Raw genomic sequence first — 23986 nt, 5'->3', positions numbered from 1 at the left:
GAAATGTATTTCCTGTCTGTTTCCTTCTGTCTTTGATCACGGTGAGGCAGAAAAGAAGCTCATAAAATCTTTCTGCCTGGATGGGATTAGTGAGAACTGCCTTTCTGTGCTCTTCTAAGGCCTCGCACCAGGCAGCTTGACTGCTCACCCAATTCCTAGCTGTCCCATGTCATTCTGCAGAGCAATCAGGAAGCTTGTGCCTCCAACCCAAGACAAAAACCAGATTTCACTTTGGTCTTAGTAGAGTCTTGGGCATTTGGGCTTAGAAAGTAAAGCCTAGCTTGTTCCACCTCTGTGCTGGGCTGTGATGTTGTAGGGTGGTGATGCAAGATCCAGGAAATCTCCTCCTCGACATCCATGCAGACCCATCTGCAGCCAGTTCATCAGGTTTCACACGCACGGATGTGCTGTTAAACTGCTGGCCCAGATGTGTGGAGTAATGGAAATTCAAAGCATTTTTCATGGGCCCATTGGAAGATCATTACTGAGCAATTAGTTTTTGCTAAGTGCTTGGCCACGGGGCTGCTTTATTTCCCCTTCCCCGCAGAAAGGCAGCAGTGAGCGTGCACAGCCCCGTCTTGCTGTGCTCTCAGGAAAGCTCTGGACTGTGCCGGAGAAGCAGCTTCTGCATTATAGCAGGTGGTGTAAGTTTTGCTCTACTGTTTGATCTTGATACCACCAACGCAGCACTGGATCCCTTTAGTTTCTTGCTGCTCAGCTGAGCAGTCACTGAAAAGCCGAGCAGGCTTTAATGTTCAAAGGGACTGTGAGCTCCTTCCTGCACCATTTACATCCAAGTGCTCAGCTGGCAGGGCTTCCTTCAGGACGCAGTGCAGCTACTTTTGGGCAGGTTTTCATTTTTTATTATCACTTAAAAGACAGGAAGACCGAGAGTGGTATCAGACAATTCCTTGCAAAGCCCGGCCTTGCTGCTTAGCCCCTCGCCTGCTCCTGCAGAGTCTTGCCAAGGTCATGCTCCTGCCGACAGTTCCCGCGGGATGAGGCTGCTGGGCTCTGCTCACCCCGGGGGTGCAGCATAGGCGAGATGGGGTGTGGGGTACGGGCGGCCGCAAGGCCTGGGGCGATGCGCCTGGGGAAGGCATGGGCTGGCATGCTTGCTAGTGGTCTCCTGCTGGCTTAGAGCATTAGATTATGCAGGATTGAGTTTGATTTCTTCCCCCCTCCTCAGATTTTTAGTAGCTGACAGTTGTTACCAGCGTGAGGTACTAACTTTTTATTTTGAATGCATGAGTTCAGGCTTGTTAATCACTTCCAAATGCCCTCCATCTAAAGGCTATATTGTTTCAGTATTCAGCCACTAATTTTTTGAAATCTCTGAAATAAGACACTGCTCTCAAACATGTGCCGGAGAGTTGTTCCTTTCCGCTGTATTTTAAAAATATACATGTGGTTTAATTCAACAAGAGGACTGGAGGGGACATTTTTCCACCAGTTCCCTCCTCCCCTTTTTCTTTAGAGTTGTATCTGCCAAACCACCAGGCTCTGTGCCAACAGCAGCCCCTCGGATGATCCCAAATGCATCTGGAGGTTAAAAAGTGTGCTTCCAGTGAAGCCCGGAGTTGCTGTCTTACAATATGCGACTTGATGTGCCCTGGGGGCTGTTCAGTCACCTGCTGGCTGAGGACAAATGCCACCAGTGCTGGGATGCAGATGCCAAAGAGGAAAAAGGTCTTTGGATGGGGTAGGGCTTCTAGCAGCTCAAGAGCCCTGCAGGCTGCCTGGCTGAGGCAGGATCAGCTGGACTGTGCCCAGGGCAGGGCAGGTTCTCTCAAGCCTCTGGGACATGAGATGAGCAGTGACAGCACAGCTGGGCAGGCGGCTGCCTTTCCTCGCAGGAAAGGGCTGATGTTGTTCTCTTTGCTCTGTTGCTGCTGTTGCGCAGGGATAAAGCCAATGAAAGGAAAGTCCCTACCCAAGGGCGTCACAATGCAGATGCTGGCTGCTGGTTTTGGAAAGACAGCAAATGCTGTGAAACTAGGTGAGAAATGACAGTGCCTTCCGAGAGATCTCACGGCTCAGGCAGACACTGGAAATCACTGATCTGTCAAAACAATGGGTACCATGATTCAGAAAGCAAAGTGCAGGGAGGGTTTCTGCCAGCCCTAAAGCTCTTAAAGAGCTTGGTTGTGTCTGGGCTCAAGGTTCCCGATTTATTTCTGTGATTGAAGTTGCTTTTGTGCTCCCTAGCTTTGGTAGGACTCTTGGACAGAACTGGGTGCTCTGGCTGATCTGGCTGAGCTGCTTTAAACTCAGCTGGTTCAAGAGCTGCTAGCTGGGCTGCCTGCCTGCTCCGTGCTGATGGGCTCTCCTGAAGTCGGCCCTCGGGGAGGATGCTCCTTTGCTAGCGGCTCTGCTTCGGGCAGATGTGCCAGGTGGCCAGACCTATGCTGGGCTGGGCAGCTGGTGGTGCTCCCAAAAATGCAGTTTAACGGCTTGAGTGGCTGCTGCCAGTGGGGCATGCCCAGGACGGAACGGGCGCGCTGGTTTCTCCGTGAGTCACTGTTGTGGTTTAAACCAGGACAGCCACCGATCACTGCCACAACCCCCCTCAAAGGCAACGAGCAGAGGAGAGAGCCGCTTTCGAGCAGCGTTTTGTGCGGCTGCTCAGGATCAGCTTATTCAGCCAGAATAAGCGACCCCCTTTTACCAGAGGAGCGCTGAGCGAGGCGACCAAGCGGCCCTGTGCGGGACCGGGGGTGGGTCCGGCGCTCTGCGCCCCGGGGGCGGTGGGAGCGGGGCCGGGGGCGGTGGGAGCGGGGCCGGGCCCCGCAGCGCGGGCGGCGGCTGCCCCCTGGCGGCGGCGGGGGCAGAGGGGAGAGGGCTCGGGCGGCTGGCGGTGCTCAGCGGTTGCTGGTGACGACCTGAATTTGAACGGTGCCATACCAAGCCAAGCAAAGGGTTAATATGAAAATCTCCTCCGCATCCGCTCCTGCGAAGTGACCTCTGCGGGACCCTCCCAGAGATGCAGCTATCTTGTCTCCATGCTCTAGGAGACGCTGCTTATCCCGAGCCTGACGGTTTGCTGCTGTCTCCAGACACTTCCCCGGCAGCTGGTTTTCGTTATCATCACTATATGGTACCTCACCTGATCTCGCAAACTTGGCACGATAAGCTCCTGAGAGATTGAAGGGGTATCACATGGCGTCCCCACCAGGTTGGACAGGAGTTATTGAGCTGGGTGTCAGCATGGGAGGCTATTTCTAATATAGCTCCTCTGTGCATTGCACTGGCTTATACCAGGTCCAAATTTGTCCCAGTGAATGGGAAACATCTGCAGGAAAAGCTTTTTTTTCCCTCTTGTAGCACTAGGGGTGCACAGGGTTGTGCAGCTCATTTATGAGGATTTTTGGAGCTGGCTTGGTGCGGCTCAGCTGGCGAACTCTGAGTGGTCCGCAGGAAGGAGACTGGATTTGCACAGCTCCTTCCCTCTGCCCTGCGCTGCTGCCCAGCTTCCAGGAGCCAGGTCCCAGAAAAAACTCCAGTTTGGTGGAGAGGGCCCTCAAGCAAGGACTACCAGGTGTACCAGGTCCCCTCCTGCCAGGCTGATGTGCTTTCCTGAGAACCCGGGGAACAGCCTTTTCTGAGATGCGAGAAACTGTCCTGGTGACAGCCTGCTGAGGTTGGACCTGGCCGGGGATGTGGGACCACAGGGCAGTGGCCAGAAGAAGCTGCCTGTGGCCTGATTTCACCACTTGTTTCCCAGGCAAGCAAATGTGAGAGGTGCAGTCCAGAGCCCAGCTCCATCCTCCCCAGCTGAGGCACGTGATGATCCATCGGTGATCTCTGCTGTGGAGATGTGCAAGCACTGTGTGCACAGCACAGAGGCACTGCTGCCTGCTAGCACCTTTCAGAATGTGTTTACACCAACTTGTCAATAAGTTACAGCCTTGAAATAAAGCAAAGGCATCCCAAAGAGGAATGGAAGGACCAATTCATTGAAAAGTTCATATTGGTTCCACTCCCTGGAAAAGAAACAAAGCCCCAAGCCACAACCAGCGCACTTGGAGCCCTTCGGTGACAAAATCCAGACTGCATTTGTTTGGGAGCAGAAAACACACTGACAGGTTAAAGTGAATACTGCATGAGGAAAACTACTCATCACAGGCTCTCGCTGCTGAAGGTTCCTTCCCACGGCTAGCAGCATGCTTCTTTCCTGGAGTCCTGGACTGGACCAAGCACCTTTTACTTGAAGACCTTTTCCATTCAGTGTGAGGTTAGCACAGACCAAACATTTCTAAACTGCTTGGGATCTGCCCCGCTGCAGGGATCCAGCCTGAGCATTCCAACTGCATCCTCTGAGCTCTGTCCCATTGCTACTTCTCTGGTCTTTCTCCATAGCAAGTCCTACCAGACCCATCTCTACCTGGAAAGGACGGTTCATTGGCACGTGTTTGCAGTCAGACTTGCTTTTCAGCTGCAGAGAGCAGCAAAGGGAGAGGATTCCCCATCCCCATGCCCAGGGGCTGTAGCTGGAAAGGCCTCTGCTGTCCAAGTGAAAGCTGAATGCAAGCTGAGGGAAAACAGATGGTTTCAAGATCAAGCCCATCACATGAGTGAGAAGCCAAACTGCTGACGGATAGGGCAGCATTTAGCTCAGGCGTGGAGCCAAATATAATGTTGTCCTCCCTAAAGTGCAGGGTTGCCGATGACTGGGAACACAAACCCTTGTTCAGGTCCAGAGCAGTCCAGCTATAAAGAGAGCAGAACCCAGCTGGGGTGTTGCTGGCCCTTTGCGTTCCAGCTTGACTGCAGCACCACGTCACAGCACACTCTTGATGAACATTTTATGCTTCAGTCAAGTGCTAGCAGCTGGTGTTGATCCACCGGAGGGTGATTTTTAGCTGTCCAGTTATTTCACCTTGACTCACCACAGGTCACCCTGCGGTGAGCTCTCAGCAGCAGCACGCAGTGGTCCGATGGCAGCAGGCACAGGCCTTTGCAGGCATCAGGGTTCAAAGCTTCTTGTGGGCTATGCAAACTGAAGGGAACTGAAGGGGCCGCGTGGTTACAGCAGCCTGTAGGTGGACACAGCAGGCTTCTGCAGGCAAAGGAAAAGGCTGAGTGCATCATGTCTGTGCTCAAGATGCAAATGTGAGTAGGCACTGTGACCAGCCGGGCCCTTCTGGCTCCAGGCTGCTGAGTAGTCGTTGTATTGCTGTACCAAGGCGCTGCCTTATACAGTGGCCTTTAAGAACAGGGAAAATGGCTCTATTTGGATGAACACTGGATGTTGCACTTGGGACATACCATGCGGCAATGAATCCTTCAAGTGTTGCTGCAGAAAGGCTGCCGTGAAAGCACAGAGACAGGAGAGGGATTCCAAGAAGAGTAATTGCTTAATTCAACGCAGAGCCTGGCTGTCTTCCCACTGCCCACATGTCGAAGTAATTAGTGGGCACAAGGCTGTCTTCAGCACATCCCCAGCTGTGGCAGTGTGTGTGAGAGGCAGGCGATGTTGATTGGGAGGGAAGTGCCTGAACAGCAGCACACCTCATTTACAAGAGCAAAGGGGACTGCAGCAGGTTGTAACGGGCCTGGCAGTTACCGTGGTGGAAACCTTGGGCTGGAATGGAGCCGCAGGGAAGCGGAGGTGCATTGAACCACCTCTTGCATGGCGGTGGCATGTGGTGACAGATGCTTGAATTGGGCAGCGGGGCTGTGGTGTGGAGCTGGGACTTGTGCTTGCTCAGCAGTGCGCTTCACCCCCATCCGCAGAAAATCTGTAAGAGGAAATTGGATTTAAAATGGTTCTGCATGGCTCCAGGGAGAAGTTCAGGAACGGATGAGGGCTGAGGGAGGGCTCACTCATCACCAGCTCATTAAACGCGAAAACCCAAGCCCCAGGAGCCCTGTGCTCTGAGGCAGCCCTCTGCAACGGGTCATCTGTGCAAGCACCTCTGCAGTGGTGATTTGGCAGTTGTGAACGCACATTGTGCTGTGCCTCGAATCCATGCCCAAATGGGGACGTTTTGATTATTTTTAGTCTTACTTAAAAAGTATGCCCTATTTTCACCCTGGAGGACCAAATCCGAGGTATTATTTACTTTTGGAGATAGAAATGCTTTGTTTCTGTAAGGTCTCTTGACAGAGTTCTATTTACATCTGCATTTTTCATCTATAACTCAGTATGTGCGTCATACAGAGAAAGTGAGCTTTCCGCTTGAGAATGTGTGTGGCCTGGGGCAGGGATGTCCCTCAGCAAACTTACTGTGGCCTGGAGGGGATCACGGTGGGCTGGGAGCTCAGTGGAGAACAGGCCTGGTAGAGAGGACCGACAGCGGCGCTGGCTGCAGTCCTTGTGTCCTGCTGGGGCAGGAGGGTGTGCAGCAGGGCAAAGGCACAGCATGTACCCAGTGGTTTTCCTCATGTGCTTTCTCCCAGCAGTGCCAGCATCCTGCCTGGGGAGTTGTTCGGCTGGGGAGTTGCCTTCTGCAAAGGATGTCCCGTGTCCACCTGTGAGCATCCTCCCCTTGTGCTGTCCCCGTGGTGGAGCTGCTTGCGTTGGGAAGAGGGACAGAGCAGTGTCACCCTCTGGGCCTCTGCTGCCTCCCTGCTCCCCACTGCCCCGATCTGCATGTTAACGTGCTCTTTGTGGGGTGAATTCAGAAAAGCCACTTTTGCGCTTGTGTATCCAAAATAACATATGGGCAGGCAGTTGATGTCTCAATCCATTTCCAAGGCTCACTACAATAAGCACTTAACTTTACCCGTGCCCAGATGTGTGCGCGTTTTATGTGCTGTGCATAAAAAGGCAGAAATTGCATGGGGTGGAATGTGTTGGAATTGGCACTTTGGAAAATGCACACTCTGCTGGAATGTGCTAACATCCAGCTCACACAGAAGGGCAATTAACTCTATTTATGTTCATGAGACTGAATCTAAAACTGGCTTCAGAAAGCAGCTCACTCACATTAAAGGGCTTTATAATCATTATGCTAAAGTATTTCTTTTGAAAACATTTTCAGTTTCTTAAACAGTTAGGATATTTATAAAATATGGCATCAATTAGTACATATTTTTTTATTCACACTGATTATACAACCTATAATTATACTTAAGCCTCTTATTTGTATATCATGGCAGCATTAAGAAAAGCTCTGTGATTTGTCTGCATGTTATTCTTTCCAGATAGCAGAGGGCTGCAGTCTCTCCCCTCCTTTAGAGAATTAACATAGTTATGTTGCCTAAACAACAGTGCTCCAGGTGTCTGCTCCCCCCAGCCAGCTCTGCACAGAACATACGGGCTGAGGCTTGCAATTTGTTGTGACAGGTAACATTCGGTTTTGTGCTATTTGGACTCCAAACACTGTGTTTACAGCCAGCTTCTCACAATAATTTAGTCACAGGAAAACATTTTCCTGGATCCCTTTTGCTTGCTGTAGTACAGTCAGGAATAATAATTGGAATAATTAAACTCTTGTGGTCTGTCATTAATAAAGGCAGCATCCACCCTGCTGGTGCAGAGCTGGGGCCCTGCGTGCTGTCCTGGGGCTTGGTGCTCCCGTAGACCCCACGTTGCTGGGGTCCCACAAACCCTCGGGGTTCTCAAATGTGAGCAGCAGTTTCAGCTGCTGAAGTGATCGCTTTGAGCCTCCCTGTTATGAGTGGCTGAAAGTAAAAACCCTGCTTGAATTAGGAAAACCAACCGAGTGTAGGATTGGGCCAGACAGTGGTCTCCACTCAGGTGGATGCTGCAGGGGATCTGTCCCCATAGCTGTGCTGTACAGCATTGCACTGTTCTGGGTAAGCTAGCACTTCCCCACAACACCGTGGTGTATGAACACATTAATGACTTTTAAGGGATTTTATGTTTAAGCAAGGACTGTGGAAAGGAGGCAAAGGAGTGTCTATTTGCCTCACTCTTGTTCTCACCACATTTTTCCTGTATACATGTATGGCAGTGTAGGGGTTAAGGGAATGGAGCACTGAGATTTCAGTGCATAGAGCAACTCCCTTGCAGTGGATAAAGCATGTACACAGCTTTCCTTGTTACGCTTGAGAGATGAGCAACAATAGACAATGAGTCAAAGTGGGGAGCCAGAAAAGAGCTCAGGAAAAAGCTGCTGAGAATTACTGGTGTGGCTGGGAGAGCGAAGCCCTCCTATAACAGGACATTGTTCCCCTGGCTATAAATCTCAACTGGAATATGAACAGCAGACTTCCAAGGACTTCCCAAAGCTGGAGCGCGCATCATCAATAATCAAACCCAATGTGCCCTGCACAGAATCCTATTTATCACCTTTATGCTGGGGCATGGGATCTCCACCCTGCAGGGCTGGGATGGGAGGTGGGCAAGTCGGGGCCAAACAGCAGGAAGGGCAGGTGCTGCCTGGACTCGAGCTTGCTGCTGGGATTTCCCTTCCAGCGGTGGAGAGAGATGAGTGAATAACAAACCAAATGAAACCAAACGTTATCTTTGTTCTTTTCCCCCACAATAAGAAGCTGTGCAGTGTGTTTGGTCCCCCGGATTGCTGGTGAAAGTTCTTAGTGCATAATCCTCGCTCTGTAGCTGTTTACAGTCGGCTGCACAGTGACCATTCCCAGGTGGCAGTCTGGAATTCGTACTGTGCTGGCAAGTTACAAGCTATTGTTTCTCTCCTTGGTAGAATGGCTATGCAAGTCCCAGCACAGCATGGGCTATGGATTTTCTTGTTCTGTTTATGACTGTAAAATTTCGCATTGTTTCTGCTGACCTCTCTGTGCTTAAAATGCTTTTCTGCTGTGGTGAAACTGCTGCTATGTCTTCTCAGAAAATTTGCAAGGTTGTACAGTGGGAGATCTGAAACCCGTTTTAATTTCGTTCCACCGTGTTTTCCTGAGTGGTTGTTCTGTTCTCAGTGATGAAATGCTAAATCTGAAAACTGATAAACAGGGGGAGCAGACTGATTGGTCCAACTGAGAGCTTGACTCGCTCCCCAGATCCCTACAGTGTATTTCCCAACCCTCAATCGATCCTTGAACCTCCTCAGTGTCTGTGATTACACCTCTTCTGTTGTCTGTCTTACCTGGGGCTTCTCCTAACTATGCTCCTACTGCTCTTTTGGCTCCTGCTGGGCATGTTTGTTAGAGGCTGAGATCCTCCTGGAAAGAGAAAGGCATCCTCTGCTTATCCAGGCAGGTACACCAGTGTCCTTCCCCAGCCGACCAGAATAGCTCATTTCTAGCTGGGAACCCAGAGGTCCTGTTCTTTGATAAGCATCTCATAAAACCTGAACTGTTTCCTCCAAGTAAAAAAGGACCTAATGGCAGGACACTTGTATCGCTTTTGTGCAAATACCAGATTACAGTCTAGAAGCCAAACTGTCTGCAATTACAGAACTGAATTAAAGGGAAGACAAGACAGCAGCACATACAATATGAAGGAGGGTCACTGTTTCTCTGCAGATCCAAAATGTCTTAAGTTCAGTCTCAGAGAAGCACTGTTGTCTTCCAGAGGGGTAACAAACATTTGATCTGCTCTTCCCTTCGGCTTCGGGAGGGAATTGCAACGGAATTCCCCACAGATCACCTTGCTTTACAAATAAGAGGAGCTCCTCCTGCAGTACCTGTGCTGAGAAAAAACCGGGCGGGAACGCCGCCGTTCCTGCACGCCAGGGCTGTCGGGGGTCCCGGAGCTCGGAGCCATACCCCACCCCGGCGGCGTGCTGGGAGCAGGGCCCGGGCCGCGGGTGAGCTGCTGGGGAATGGGCAGCACGTGGCTGGTAAAACAGCCCTAAGGCAGAAGATCGGAAGCCCTCTGCTTTATGCGTGTTCCCTCCAGAATGCAATTTTCTCTTTTTAAGGCGTGCAGAAGGAGGAATCCTTTAACAGCGGGAAAACACGAGCCTCAGTAGGAGCAGCGAAACGTGCTTTGCCCTTAATTGCACCGCAGCTTTTGAGTCAAACCCCTTGTGCAGCTGGGACTCGGAGGCTCGCACCTCCGGCCGGGACCCCCGAGTCCCAAATCCGGCCGGCCTCCCGCAGCTCCCTCCGCACCATCCCTTAGCCTCTGGTGCCTCCTGCCGACCAGGCTGCGCCGCGGGCGGGCGGCGTTCAGCCCCGCCGCGCCCCCGCTCCTCCCGGACCCCCGCGCGGGACCGTCGCGGGTGGGGCGCTGCCGCCGGGGGCCCGCGGTGCCGCGGGGCGAGCCCCGGCCCCGTGCCCCGGGAGCCCGCGGGGCGGCGCGGTTCGCCCACGGACGCGCGGGCGCTTCCCGCGGGGCTGCTGGGCGGCGGCGGCTCCCCCGCGCGGCCGGTGGGTGCGCGCCCGTGGGGAGCCGAGGGCGTCCCGGTGCCGGCCCGGCAGAACCGCCGGGCTTCTGCGGCTGTGCCTTCCTCAGCTCGGGGCCTTGATTTTATTAATCGGTGAGATTCGGCCCCCCTTAGTACTGCGTGTTTTAAGAGTAAGTCAGAACGCTAGAAGCGGCTCTTTGCAAGTCCTCTGCCCAGATAGTAACGTGTAAAATGACTTATGCGGACAGCATCGTGGTGCTGGGGAGAAATTGCTTCTGAATTTTGCTCATCTCCTGTTTTGCAGTATCAGGTGCAGCAGTCAAAAGCTTCCATTCTGGTCCAATTAGGCTGGCACCTCTATGTGGCATAACCAATCTGGGCACACAAGCTGCTGGTTTATTCATTTCACTAATTGCTTGTGTCTGTTGCAGCTCTTCATACAAAAAAAGAAAAGGGGAGGGGGGCGGCAGAAAACTTAGAAATTGATAACAATCTTTATGCTGGAAGGAATGGAGATGAGAAGACTTTTAATTTGTAATTTGCAATCTAACAAAAAATTAGGAAGGAACAAAAAATAATGGAAGGTCAGCTGGTTTTATTTAACACTTAAAAGAAAATCCAAGTTGGTTATTTTCTGCAGCATGGCTTTAAGTGCTAATCGCATGGTAATTGAAGACCTTCCCATCATGGATCAGGGGTGAGGATGAGGCTCAGCTGCCTGCAGTGGGGGTTCCTGGTGAAAGAGTGCTGACCTGTGGGTGTGCAGCATGTGGGGAGAAAAGCGTGCAAAGGAAGAAGAGCGGTGGCACCTGCCTGGTGCTGGCATCCAGGTGCCTGCCCCAAATAGCAGGATGCTAAACAGGGAAACCAGGCGCTTTGGGAAGAGGGTGCTGCAGCAACGGACATGTCTCACCTGCAGGTCCAGGAGCAGCTTGTGGTGGTGATTTGGGTGCCTGGGACTAATGTAAAGGGATTATGTGCTGCTTTATGGTTTCAATTGCCCTTAGAAGTACGAGCAATGACTGTGTTGTCTGAGTCTGTGGGTTTCTGCTTCCCGCTGTTATGAGAATGCGCTGCAGTGGGTGCCTTGAGCTGGAGCTGGGGCCTGTGTCCAAGTGGGCTGCTTCTGTGAGCACCCGGCCCATCGGAGTCTGGCAGCGGGGGATGCCCGGGGATGGGCTGGGGGCAGTGGTCCCGCAGGTGTGCGCTGAGAAATCCCTGCAGGAGCTCAACTGCAGTGTGCGAGTCCAGCGCCCAGCTCCTGCAAAGGCTCTTGCCTTCACCCTGGGACATAGGGACAAATAGTTTGTGCTCAAGGCCACCACACTGCCTTGCTGGCCGGGCTCCTTGGAGTGGTCTCCAGCACCTCTCCAGTGCTGGGCAGAATCAGGCCCTCTGTTAGCACGAAGCTGGACGTGCAGCTTGGGCAACGTTCCCAGGTATCCGTGCCCCTCTGGCATCCCTCAGGGCAGCCACGAATGCAGACAATAAAAAAAAATGCTTGCTGTGTGGGCATAGTGTATCAAGCTAAGACCCTGCAAAAAAGGGAGGGCAGCCCCTGAGATGTGTTGTGATTTTGATCCTTATTTAGCTCCGTGTGTTGTTTTTTCCTCACTCTGTCTCTGATATGAATGTGCTCTTAATCTCCTTTGTAGAGAACAGGCTATCATACCAAAATTCATTAAGTTATGGAGCCTGCAGCAAGGCTTAATGATAATTTAAATTAGGAACTTGAGTTGTGGCAGTGTAGCACTAGAGTGAATGCTATAATTAGGAAGGCAGCAATTTCCCCGTGACCTTTTATTTTTGAAGTGTTTTAAATGGACCGGTCTCATCTCCAAAGCACCCTCCCTCTGTTAGAAGTTTCTTTCTAATGTGGGTCATGCCTCTGCTGTTTGCAGGTGGCACAGTACAGAATCTGCATTTTGTTTTTCAAAGTTAAAGTGTCTTTGAAATATGATTTTGCATCTAATGCAGAATGTAATAAAAAGACTTTAAAGAGCTGCTGATGCCTCATGGAAAACTGAAAAACATTCTGTTTGAGAAACAATTCTGCCGGGCTGTCTTATCTGCTGTTCCCTTTGCTCATTTTTGATAGCAAGGGGCACTATAAATACACATACTTATACATAAAAATGAGAAACCTTGGCAACCAAATGGAAGGTTAGTTGTTTTCTCATGTTCATTCACCATGGGCAGGGGGGGTGAGGGGAGGTGTAGTTCATCAGTTGGTATTTCATTTTTACAGTGCCGGACTGACGCTGCGGCTGTTTGTTGAGTGTTGGCCGGTGCATCTGAGAGGCAATCGTGTACCACTGAAATATTTTTCCCTAGACGTATTTAGCCCTCTAAAAATAGTGGCAGTGGTTTCTGGGTGCTCTCAGAGGGTCGGTGGGGCAGCAGGAGCTTAGCGAGGTGCCGGCAGCAGGATCTGCCATGTGGATGCGGTGACGGGGCACACGGCCGAGCTTTGCAGCCTCCCCAGGGAGGTGCCACGAGGCCGGTGCTGCGAGGCTGTGGGTGGGCAGCCCTGGGCTCCCCTGCTGTCCCCGCATTGCAACGTCAGCATTAACTGGTGGGTGCTGGCTGGGGACGCCATGCGGGAGCCCCGCACATGGGCCCGTGGATCACACCCCTGTGCCGCGTCCCAGACCTGCAATGGTTCTTGTAGCCCTAACTACATGACACAAGGCACTGCCTAGGGGAACTGATAGAATTGTTATCGCCTGTGAGACCTTAAATTAAACCCGACAAAGAGCAGAATCTCTGCTGCAAAGATTGCCTTGTATTGTTTCCAAATGACTGGACAAAATAACTTGCCTGATCCCTTTCCTTCTGATAGCTCTTGTGAAGAAATGCAATAGGCAGACCGAGGTTTTTGCCCGAGATACTATTTCAGAAACCCAGCGGATTTTGCTGATCTCAGTGCTAGAACAACAGATAGGAAATTTCAGGCAGCACAAGGAAGCCTGGCTTGTCTCTCCCTGTCACGTTGGTGTGACCTCAGAATTGAAACTTGCACTGCTGCAAGTCATTGAAGTGCTCCTTTGTTGTGAAGTTTTCCAGTAAGTTTCCCAGGCAAATTACGCACCTGCCACGTTCTCAGGAGAAAACATTTTTTGCCTTTGCCATCAATCATTCAGAAAATTGAGTTATTTTGGCAACAAAATACTATGCCCCCATCTGAAACTGCATCTTATTCGTGCTGTCATAAATAGGAAAACTTAAAATTCGGAATATGGACAGATACTACCATCAAGTGTTGCAAGGCGTACTTTCCTCCTACTGGTAGTTTTCAGAGCAAGAGCCCTGCTACGTGAATTCTTCCGTGCACTAAGAGCAAGCTGTGGAAAAGACAAGTTTGAACAAAGGACAAATTGTTTCCAGCTCACGTCCGCAAGGACTGCAACAAGCTGGTGAAATGTGAGCAGCTGTGTAACAGTGCAGGGATCAGCCTTGCTGCAGGCTGAGTAGTGCAGGCTTGTGGAAAATGCTCCTTTCCAGGAGGTCAAAGCAAGCAGTTGCCTAGTAAACAAGGAGAGCCAATTTAGAATTGAGGGTTAATTGGGAAGCTGATATGAAACAGGTCTCCAGAATACTCGGGAGGATCAGTGTGAGATGGAAAGAATCACAGACACTGTTTATGTGCAAGTGCAGCTCTGAGATGCCTCTCAAAACAGTTAGGATTCCTTTTAGCAAACTTGGGGTAGATATGGATCCCAGACGTCTTGTTCAATATTAAGACATACCTTTTTTGTCTTGCTGTGCTTGTGCCTTGATATTCCTTGAAACTGGAGTGATGCACAGGTACATAGTGCACATAGCAATCCAGCCATGCGGAGGGTGAGTGGGCTCAGAGATCTGCACGCTATCATTCCCCTGTCACCAACTGATGGTGGTATAATTAGAAAAGTCATTAATCCTTGCTCAGTAGTGCTAGAAACTATTTATAGCAAGGCAGACAAACAGTACCCTACAATACTGGGCAAGGGTGGGTATGGAAATGACTCCTGGTGCCATACATACAGCAGTACACAAATCAGAGGAAAGAATTTGTTTCTGGGAGGGCAATTCCCATTCCAGCCATATGCAGAGAGGTGCAGACCATCTGCAGAGACCATGGTGTCGCTCTCCGTCCGTGCTGCGGTGAGTCACTTTGGACATCCCATGTGGTGCTGCCATCCTAGCTTTGGGGTCCCGGTCCTGCCTGCCGCCTGCCCATGCTGGGCCAGCCCTTGGCTGCCTACCCAGTGGCTCCCAGCGCAATGGCAGATTTTGTGCTACCCTTGTAAAAGGGGTGGGAGAAGCTCCAAACTTTCTGACGCAGCAAAAAGAGGGTGCAGCAAAGGACTACTGGCTGGTACGCAGTGTGTGGGGAGCTACAGAGCTCACGTAGAGGTAAAATTTGCTGCAAAGCTGAGAGTTGCAGGCAGCTGCAAGAGTGGGTGTTGGCAAGGCATGTGGGGAGCCTGCGCTGTCGTGCTGGGGTCAGCTGAGGTGGCAGTGTTCAGAGAAATGCTCCTGTTGTCAGCTTAAACACTTCAGTGGGTTTTGCCTAGTGAGGCACAAATTGCATGTCTGTGTGCTGGCAGTCAGGCACTGGGGAAACCACAGGGGAAATATGTTTCTGTCTGGGCTCACTGCATCTTCTGGGCTTTGTTGTGAGGATTTCTCACAAGAAAGCGTAAAATTATTTTTGCCGATGAGATTAGTGGACCAAGGCTGCCTGTGCTCAGAGAGGATCCAAATCCCTCGCAGAGGCTTTGGGGCAGCGGGGTCACCCTGCCACAGCTCGGACCCAGCATTGGGGGTGCCAGAAGCAGTGGGCAAGGACCTGTTGGGAAGAGGGTGGTCACTGCCTCGTGACTGCTGGAGGTCACCAGTGCTGGCTTTGGCTCGCAGAAGCAGTGCTCATGCTTTGCATCTCACATCTGGTTTGCCTGGATGATAAAAGGTGACCTCGGAAATTGCATTTCCAAAAATCTTCTCCTGTCTGTGCGGAATGGCATTGTTCCCAGTGTTTCAGGCTGGGACTGCCTGGGGCTCTTTGTTTAAACTCCCTGGGTGCTGCAATTCTTATGCACAGAGCTCAAGATGCTCTGCCAGAGTCTGGGCTCCTGGAAGGCGGCTGCAGTTCAGACTTTTGTTATCCCCCTGGATTAAAGACGGTGGTTGAGGATGAGCTAACAGCATCAAAGTAATCTATCTAGGGACATCCTGCAGGCATGTTTAACTGTGGAATGGAGCCAGGGTCAGCTGCTACTTCAGGTTGTTTCAAATAGCATGAGCTGGCGGAAGGGCCCACAAACCTCAATGAAAAAGCATGTAGTACTTTAAACGTGTTTACCAAACTTTGTTTTGCAAAAGGCCTTGCTGCTGCCTGTTCTAGTTTCCCTGCTGAATGTCAGGGAAGGAGAAGCCTGAAGGGCTTCGTGCCTCAGAAGAGAATTTGCATCACTGCTGTCTCGCAGCAGTGAGGACGGTGAGGCTGCCAGGAGGCTGCTGGCCCCTGCTCCATGCCGGGGCTGGGGCTGCAGGATCTGGCCCCAAGCAGTACTCCATGAGCAGCGCTGCTTTGTGCTCTGCATGGGTGTGTGATCTCTGCTCTGACCAGAAGTGGGAACTGGATGTAGGAGAGGAGTGGCGGCAGTGACAGAGGCTGCTCCGGTGAGTGCTGCAGCTCTCACCTGCCCGCAGCCCCTGGCATTGGTGGCAAACCGAGAGCAGGGGTTGTGGGCAGTGTTGTCGTGTCCTGTCTCATTGCAGATGAGTTCCCAGTTCAGGCAGAGTCTGCTGCAAGGATGTCTAATAAACAATGCTCAGGTGACCGTGCCTTTGCCTACGGTTTCCTTTCTCCTTCTCCTTTTCCCCCACGCCTTCTAGCTCAGAAAATGGAACACAGATAGCACAGCACAGCCCAAAGGAGGGAAGGGAAACAGCGAGCGCCGAGAGGAGCAGCAGATGTTGCTGCATTGCACAGTAGAGCATCATCTCTCCTGTCTCCAGAATTCACTCTGAGTCTGCAGACTCATGTCTGATTAGTGGTGTTCCAGGGGAAAGCCTGGAACTGTCCTAGGGACAGCAGAGCATTTGCCACATGTCAATTGTTTTACTGGAATGAGAGAGGAAGTCAATTTTTTGAAGTGCAAAGTACAGCTACTTCCAGCAATTCCCCCTCTGTCTGACAAGGTGACCTCCACCTTACCAGCCCTGGTTACGATGTGCTTGGGCAGATTTCAGAGTGTCCTTTGACATGCTCTGCTGTGTAGGCATTGAGCTGTGAATGCACACATGAGCTGGGCCTTCTGGAAAAAATCGGGTATTAATTTTACTTTGACTATTTCCCTTCCATCCAGTGCCTTTGCCATGCCCCTTGACCTGTGCAGCGACTGCTAATTAACAAAATGGCTTTGAAGAGAGCTGGCTTCCCTCTTTCCTCCCTTGGGGAAAGAGGGGAGAGCTGAGCATGTGCTCTGGGAGCAATCGGCAGTCCCGCGGAGCCTGGTTCTTGTTTGTCCTCTGGCCACACTATGCCATGAGTCCCACTTCCTCACTCACCACCATGCTAATGTGTGGCCTTAGTACAAAGGAGAAGCAAAGCTATGGTTTGCTCTCCCGGGTGGAAAGCAACATGGGACCGTGCTTACAACTGTGACAAAAATCTTGTTTATTTCTGGAGATTTTTATAATTATTCACTGAGCTATGTAGTGTCTGGGGAGCTGGATGTCACAGCAAGGAGTACATCAGTAGCAGACAGTCAGACCCAGGGATTCTTTAGGAAAAATCTGGTTTCTATTTTTCGCCAGGTCACAAGTCTGGCAGCAGCACCAAGAGCAGGGGATGTTGGGTACCCAAAATGTGCTTGCGGCAGTGCTGAGCGCCCTGAGCCTGGTGGCGCTGGGCTTTTGGGTCAGCCACGCTCTGGCAACCCCTCACCTGTGTGTGAACGAGAGCTGCTTGCAAGAGTTCAGGTTCAGGCCGTGCATGCTGGCAAGTGGTCTGCCCACGCAGCAGTGCCGGTGGCACATGTGCATCTCAGGAAGTCAGTCCAGTCACCTCCTTCCCGGGCAGGCAGCCTGGTGAGCTCGCTCATCTGTCCTGGTCTCCTTTTTCCTGCAGGCACTGCAGGAGGGAGCGCAGCTTGCTCAGAGCCCATCCAGGCAGGAAGAGGCCCTGACCTGAGCTCTGCTTTGTTCTGTGGCTGCAGTTGCCTCTCCCTCCTTGGAGAATGAGATGTTAAGGAGATTTTGAGAATGATCAAACCCTTCAGCTTCACTACTGCTAATCAATCACAGCTGCTGCTTTACTGCTCCATATTTTGATGCATTTCAGGTTGTTCCATAATTAGCAGCCCAGTTCAGGGCCAGTAAACACATTCCGAAGCCCTGGCAGGGTGCTGGGACGGAGCAGAGGCTGAATTTTCCAGTGCTGCGCTTCAGACAAAGCCAGGGCTGTCCAAGTCTATCAGGGAGAGCTGTGGGGAGCTATGCCTTTTTGCCTGGCAGAAAGGAGGGCAGTAAAACATTACTCAGACTTGCCATTATTTTCTGCAAGAGGAATTTTGCTGGGAAGCGTTTCTGTTTGGGGAGCCTTGAAGCGCGCCACCCCTGAGCTGCGCTGAGCCAGTGCCACGGGGACACTGCCAGGCTCTGGGAGAGCATTTGGGACGCTGCAGCCCCAGGGGAGGGAACGGCCCCACGCAGTGCAGGAGCCAGGGCAGCTTCTCGCCGTGGTTTATTTAAGGGTTCTTACCCCTGGTCCTGTGCTGTGGTTTCTGCTTTGCTCCCTCTGGGCTGGCTCACCGTTTCCCCAGCTGCACATGTTTTTCAGTACAGCAGTGCATCACAGTGCCTCGGGGGCTGCTGCTGGATGCTGGTGCCTGGCTTCTTCCAGCAGCAGCCTCGTGCCCCTTTCTGGAGGCCGCGAAGTGGGCAGCCTCGCTGGGTGCTTCCTGAGTCCGGGAGCCACAAGCAAAACTGAAGAAGGGCTGTTAGTGCTCCTTGCTAGATGAGGGAATGTGCCAGGTGTTGGGAGGGTGCATCTTGAACAATTTCAAGAGAGTTATTAATTTGCAAGTTATTTCTAAAATTTCTTGTGCTGATGCTGCCTGCCATTAAAAGAGAGCATGTGGTGCTCATGGGAATTAAGTAATCCTTAAAAAAAAAAGAAAAAAGAGGAAGAGATTTAAGAAATATCTCTTCCCTGGATGGCAGGTGCAGGTGTATCACTGCAAATATTGTCTGATCTGCCCTTCTTAGCACTGAAGTATCTGAGGCTCCAGGTGGCAGCTCTGAGGAGTTTGTGTCAGTTTTGGAGGCTTAGATGCATGGCTTAAACCCCTAACTGTTAAGGAGCATTTGCAGCTAAAAAGCCAAGCAGGATCATGAGGCATCATAGCTTGAACAGTTTGTAAAACTACTGCCAGGCAGATTAAGCTGGAAATAGAAAAATTGCTGGTGGGGTCCTTTGGGTGATTTAAAGAGCATTTTACCACCTATGTGAGTGTTCCAGACACCCAGTAGCAAAAGTGCAGCAGTGTGGCTCAGCGACTTTGTACAAGCAAAATCCCTGAGACCTTCTAAAAAGTGTGGTTAATAGAAACAAATCAAACTAAATCAACTTGCTCCTTAAAGGCACCACCTTACTGAGACCATCAGTTACACAGAGTGTTAGGGATTGGAAGGGACCTTGAAAGACCATCCAGTCCAATCCCCCTGCTGGAGCAGGAGCACCTAGATCCTTTCATGCAGGAATATGTCCAGGTGGGTTTTGAGTGTCTCCAGAGAAGGAGACTCCACAACCCCCCAGGGCAGCCTGTAGCAGTGTTCTGTCACCCTCACTGTGAAAAAGTTTCTTCTCACATTTAAGCGGAACCTCCTATGTTCCAGCTTGCACCCATTGCCCCTTGTCCTATCTTTGGATGTGACTGAGAAGAGCCTGGCTCCGTCCTTACAGCTCCATCGTCACAGCTTCACTGCAGGAGCCTGGGCATGCTCATGCCCCAGGTACCACTCAGACCTGGCAGTTGCTCTCTTCTGTATGCAATATATGCTTTCTGGCAAGAAATATTACTTAAGATACAGCATTTTTATCCGGCTCTGGCAAAGGTGCTAGACAGCAGAGCTCTGTCGTGCGGAATGGCAGAGGTCTGTAATCTCTTTGATTAGCCAAATGTTCACAAAGGGAACAAAGCACGCTCATTTTTACCTGGCTTTGGAAGTAGAGGCATAAAGAAGCCTGTGTCAGCATGCAGGACAAATGGATGTGCCGCGGTTCCTCCAGGCCCTCTGCTGCCTTGAGCAGCATAGGCCTTTGAGGGGCTCAGCACGTTGGTCCCTGCTAAGGCGCGTTCCGGGAATAGGGCAGGCAGAGCAGAGCAGAGCCATGTTAGCTGCCTTTCTCCTGGTTGTCTGCATGTGCGTCACGGGCTGTAAATATCACCTGCCAAGACTGGGAGCAGAACCTCTGTGCTCCATCACGTCCTCGTTTCCTACTTTGCAAGTGCTAAGGAATTGCCCTGACATGAGCAACAATGCCATCAGATCAGGGTGATTCAGCTCGTCACCTATGCTGAACAAACCCCATTAATTATGGGGCTTTCAGAGCTCTCCATCTTTCTTCCATCACTCCGTAAAAATTCTGTTCTTCAGATCTTATTTCTATTGCTGCTTTCCTCCTTGTCACATCCAGGTGCCCTTCTTACAGAGTAACAGGTGGGATGCTAGTTGGGGGTTAACTCAAAGAGAAATTGGACTGCAGTGGAAAGAGGTGGACAAAAAAACGTGGGCACTATTCTGCCCTGTGGTGGCAAGTGCTGCGGAGAGGGAAGTGGGAGGGCAACATCTGCATTGGTGACGCCAACGTTTGGGTTTGACATGATGTAGCAGTCTTGTACGGTGATGAGGAATGAACTCATACCACTACTTCGCCACATACATCCTCTAAAACCAAATGGGGTAGCGTGTCTCTGTCCCACCTTAGTGAGTTTTTCTGTCTCGATGAGCTGGCAAAAAAATGTTTTCAACTTCTCAGGTATTTCATGCAGAAATGAGCAATCACAGTGCTCTGAGTGTCACTGTAACATTGTTGTGTATTTGAGGAGTTCTGATTTTAAATACGAATCAAAATAGCAAGAGATTTCTGATATTTTTAAAGTGTATTTTCTAAGTCTCCAAATTAATTGGCCTATGAAATACAAAAGGAATTATCAGGCATCAAAGAGAATATTTATGAGCTGCTGAGAAGGCAGAGGGATAAACAGCAGTTTGAGGACTACCCTTAGGTTTCTGATCCTCTCCCGAATCTTGTGCAAGACAAACAGTCTCTGGTCTCAGACGGGCAAAGCTGTGGGGAGGGACCGTGAGCATTCAGAGACGCCAATGCTGCTGGTCACGCGTGAGGCACCTCTGTGGGCTGGGGCACTGTCCCCAGGTCCCATCACACAGGTTCTTTGCAGCGTGTGGGGTCGGCTCCTTGGCAATGCTGCAGCTGCTTCAGCTGGAGAAGCTCATGTGCTGGCAAGTGAGGTGCCTGCCAAGTCAGCCAGGTGGGAACAGAAACCCTCCGTGGTACCCAGCCAGTCCTCAGCATCCTTTCTCTTTAGGAGCAGAAAGGAGGAAGGTGAGACAATGTCACCTCTGAGGTTTTGCGTCGGCAGAAGGAAGATGTGTGGGTTGTGCATGTGTACACCTTGGTGTCCAGGTGTTTCAGCCTGAACTGTGAAGTGCCTTTGCCTGGGGGATGTTGTTCACAAAAGAATGAAAGTCCACTCTCCTTTTTAAATTACTTGTTTTCAGAGAGAGACCTGTTTTGTTTAAGCCTGGCTGTGCATTACAGACCCCTGGGCTTGTGTGTGGGCTTGTGTGCATGGTGCTGCATTAGGAATGGTCTCCTCATTGCAGATGGTTTGCAGGGCTCTGCAACCCCTTGGTTTCTCCTTCCCCTCTTTGTTGCCTTGCCTTCCTCTGCCCCTGGCCTTCCATGGCTTCTGCATCCCATCCATCCTGGCCAAGGGAATCCCTGGGCTGGAGGTGAACCCAGGCCATTCCCCTTGTTAACTGCTCACCTCCAGTTACTGCTTGGAGAAAGCTGCTCCTGCCCTTCATCTCTGTGTGCAGGGCTTGCCTCCTGTGGTACCCCAATGCTATGCATGGCAGGAGCCTGTGGTGCAAGGTGTGTTTGCTGCACAAACCCAGGGTACTAAAATAAGTGCGTAATCTGCAAAAGCGTGAATCTGGAATTAAATGTTTCCCCTGGAGCCTGCGATATCCTTCACAGCCTCTGCCCTGCAAATCAGACTTGCACATCCTTATATTCTCATAGTAAGGAAAATCCCTCCCAGGTGCTTTGATTTAGGCTGTACCACGTGAAGTTGGGCAGCTCTGCCTCTCCCTGACCTGCCAAGCCTGCCCCAAGACCAGGGCCTGCCTTGGGCCGTGGAAATTGGTTCTGGGGAAGCTCCTGATGGTAGTAGGAGCTGGATCCGGAGGGAGGCTGCTGAGGCCAGTGCAGCCTTGCAGAGCACCACAGAGCCAATCGCTGCTGCTAGGGGTGGAGCTGGAGCTCCAGCAGATGATCGCTGAGTGCCTTTCCAGCACAGTTGGTCTGGACGGCTGAGAGATCTGGTCGCGGGGAGAGGAGAGCTGTAATTGCAACTCCAGTGTGCTCCTTCCCCGGCAGCATCGCTGGAGCAGCTGCGATATCCTCTGTGCGCCAGCCCCACCAGCAACGTGAAGGTACTGCCCCCTCCCTCCCGGCTTGTGTGTTGCTTGTTGCTCGAATCTGTGTTGATTAGAGTTGGAGGAAAGTTTATTGGGAAATCAGAGCTGTGTGATAACAGTGCTTGTGGGAGAGCAGTGGGAGGTGATGCGCTGCGCTGCCGGGATGAGGTGCCAGGTGCAGGAGGCGGCTGGGGCGGTTTCGGTGCTGCAGGCGCCGCTGTCACAGCAGAGCCTGTGCTCAGGGTCCAGCCTGACACCGGCTGCGCTGCCCTCGTGCTGCGGTGGGAGGTCAGAGGTAGCTGGCACACGGTGTACTCGTGATTCAGATGCCTACCGGGTGTCAGGATGCTTTCCTGGTGGTGGTTTTAGTGAACGCGGCATCCACCTGTTAGCAGGTGGCCAAAGCCGAGTGGGCCCCTTGGCAAGGGCTTCCCTGGCGAGGCAGCTCCCATGCTGGGTGGTCAGCGGGAACTCGGGGTGCTTTTACTGAATGGTCTTTGTGCAGTATTTCCCACAGCCCTGCTGGGGAAAGCAAGCTCCTCGGGCTGCAGATGAAAGTGAGAATATCTGCAGATGCAGGAAAACAGCTTACTCTCTCTGCTGCTTGTGAAGTTTGGAGAACTTCCCAAGCCAGCCCCACTTAGAGAGCAAAAGTGGGTTTCCAGGAAGGTAGCTTGGGGCTGGGGCTGCTGACCCTGGGGCAGCCCCGAACAGGCTCGTTGCAGCAGCCCACAGGGAAAGCAGCTGCAAACTTTTGCTGGTGGCTGCTGGTGGAGAAGGGGCTCGGTTTGCATCCCCTGGGGCTGGCTGACCGCACGTGTTGCACCAGGGTTGTCCATAGGTCCGAGAGCCTGAGCTCCGGCCGTCCCTCATGCAGCATGAGCCAGGTGCCTGCTCTTTGGGGCTGCCTGAAAGATCTTTTGTAATGACTCCTGAGACGTCTGAATTGCTGGTGATCCCTATCCATTGACTAGTAATACCCGACCTGAGCAGTGCCTGTCAGCTCCTGATGGGAACGTGCCCAATCGCTGCCCTTCAGGTAGCCACATGCTCCTTTTGCCCTCCTCTGGTGCTGGAGTGACTTTAGTGTGCGTCATTGGGCGCAGAACAAGGTTTGTGAAGCCTTGAGTAGACAGTAAAAAATCACCAGTTTGCATTTTCTGCATGAGGTTGTGCTGTTGGCTCTCGTATGAGCACGTGCTATCCATCTGCAAAACACAAACAATCGTCCCTGAAATGCGAGAGGGCAACACAGGGGAGCCATGGGGCACAGCGGAGCTGGAGTGGGGTGGTGGGGGATGCTGGACAAAGGGGGGACCCGCTTCAGGCTCTCGTCATTGCACAGGAAAGGGATGGTGATAGGGGTCTCCTGCGGCTTCCGTGGTACTGTGCTGTGGGGTGGGAGTGGCGGTGACTCGATATAAACAATTTTGTAAGAGATATTTTGATAAAGGTTGCTAGACAGTGACTCATCTACTGTAGGAAGGGGCAGAGCAGGAGCTTTTTAGGGTAAAAAACCAAAAGGGTCTTCCCTCCCCATTTTGTCAGAAACAGTGAGGGCAGGACACTTCCCCCCCCCTGCCCCCCCCCAAGGAGAGTAGACCTGTCGATCAGAAACCTCCTAACCCCAGTGACCCTGCACCTGCTCTGGTGCCTTCTGCATCTCTTTCCCTGGGGAGGATGCTGCCTTCCCATCGCATCCCTGGGTGGGACTGTGTTCTAAAACCTGGCTTGATTTCCCCCCATCCCAACTGATTTTTTCTGACCAGTCTTAGTCACTTCTGAGTCACTCCAAATAATCCTTGTCCCTATGTAGCGGTTAGCCCTGCGTTTCTGTGTGTACCCGGCCAACCTGGGTATGAATGTTTCAGAAGTCACGTCACTTTGGTCTGTGTTGCCTTGTTTTAACTTTCCTCACAATTCCAACGTCCCTCCCTTGTGCTTTGCTGCCCTGCTCTGCTCGCTGTGCTGGAATCACAAAAAGTGCAGAACAGTTTGAGCGCTGCATCTCCACTTCCTCAGGTGTGCTACAG

The 23986-nt window shown here is 51.7% G+C and overlaps 1 protein-coding gene across 3 annotated transcripts in view; it reads left to right on the top strand.

Annotated features, from left to right (window-relative positions):
* The window catches only part of ZMAT4 (zinc finger matrin-type 4), an 87810-nt gene that overhangs the window by 9033 nt on the left and 54791 nt on the right, over positions 1-23986 (top strand). The window contains exon 1 of one of the 3 annotated variants that reach the window (XM_040538381.1): positions 21666-21968. The exons of 1 other annotated variant lie outside the window; for it this stretch is intronic. The gene's annotated coding sequence lies outside the window, so the exon portion shown is untranslated. Of the gene's footprint in view, positions 1-21665; positions 21969-23986 lie in introns of those variants that run through there. One more of the 3 variants, XM_040538379.1, reaches the window with a different exon arrangement.

Source organism: Cygnus olor, chromosome 27 (genome assembly GCF_009769625.2).
Source record: "Cygnus olor isolate bCygOlo1 chromosome 27, bCygOlo1.pri.v2, whole genome shotgun sequence".
Taxonomy (NCBI): Eukaryota; Metazoa; Chordata; class Aves; order Anseriformes; family Anatidae; genus Cygnus; species Cygnus olor.
This window is presented reverse-complemented; position numbering and strand designations above follow the sequence as displayed.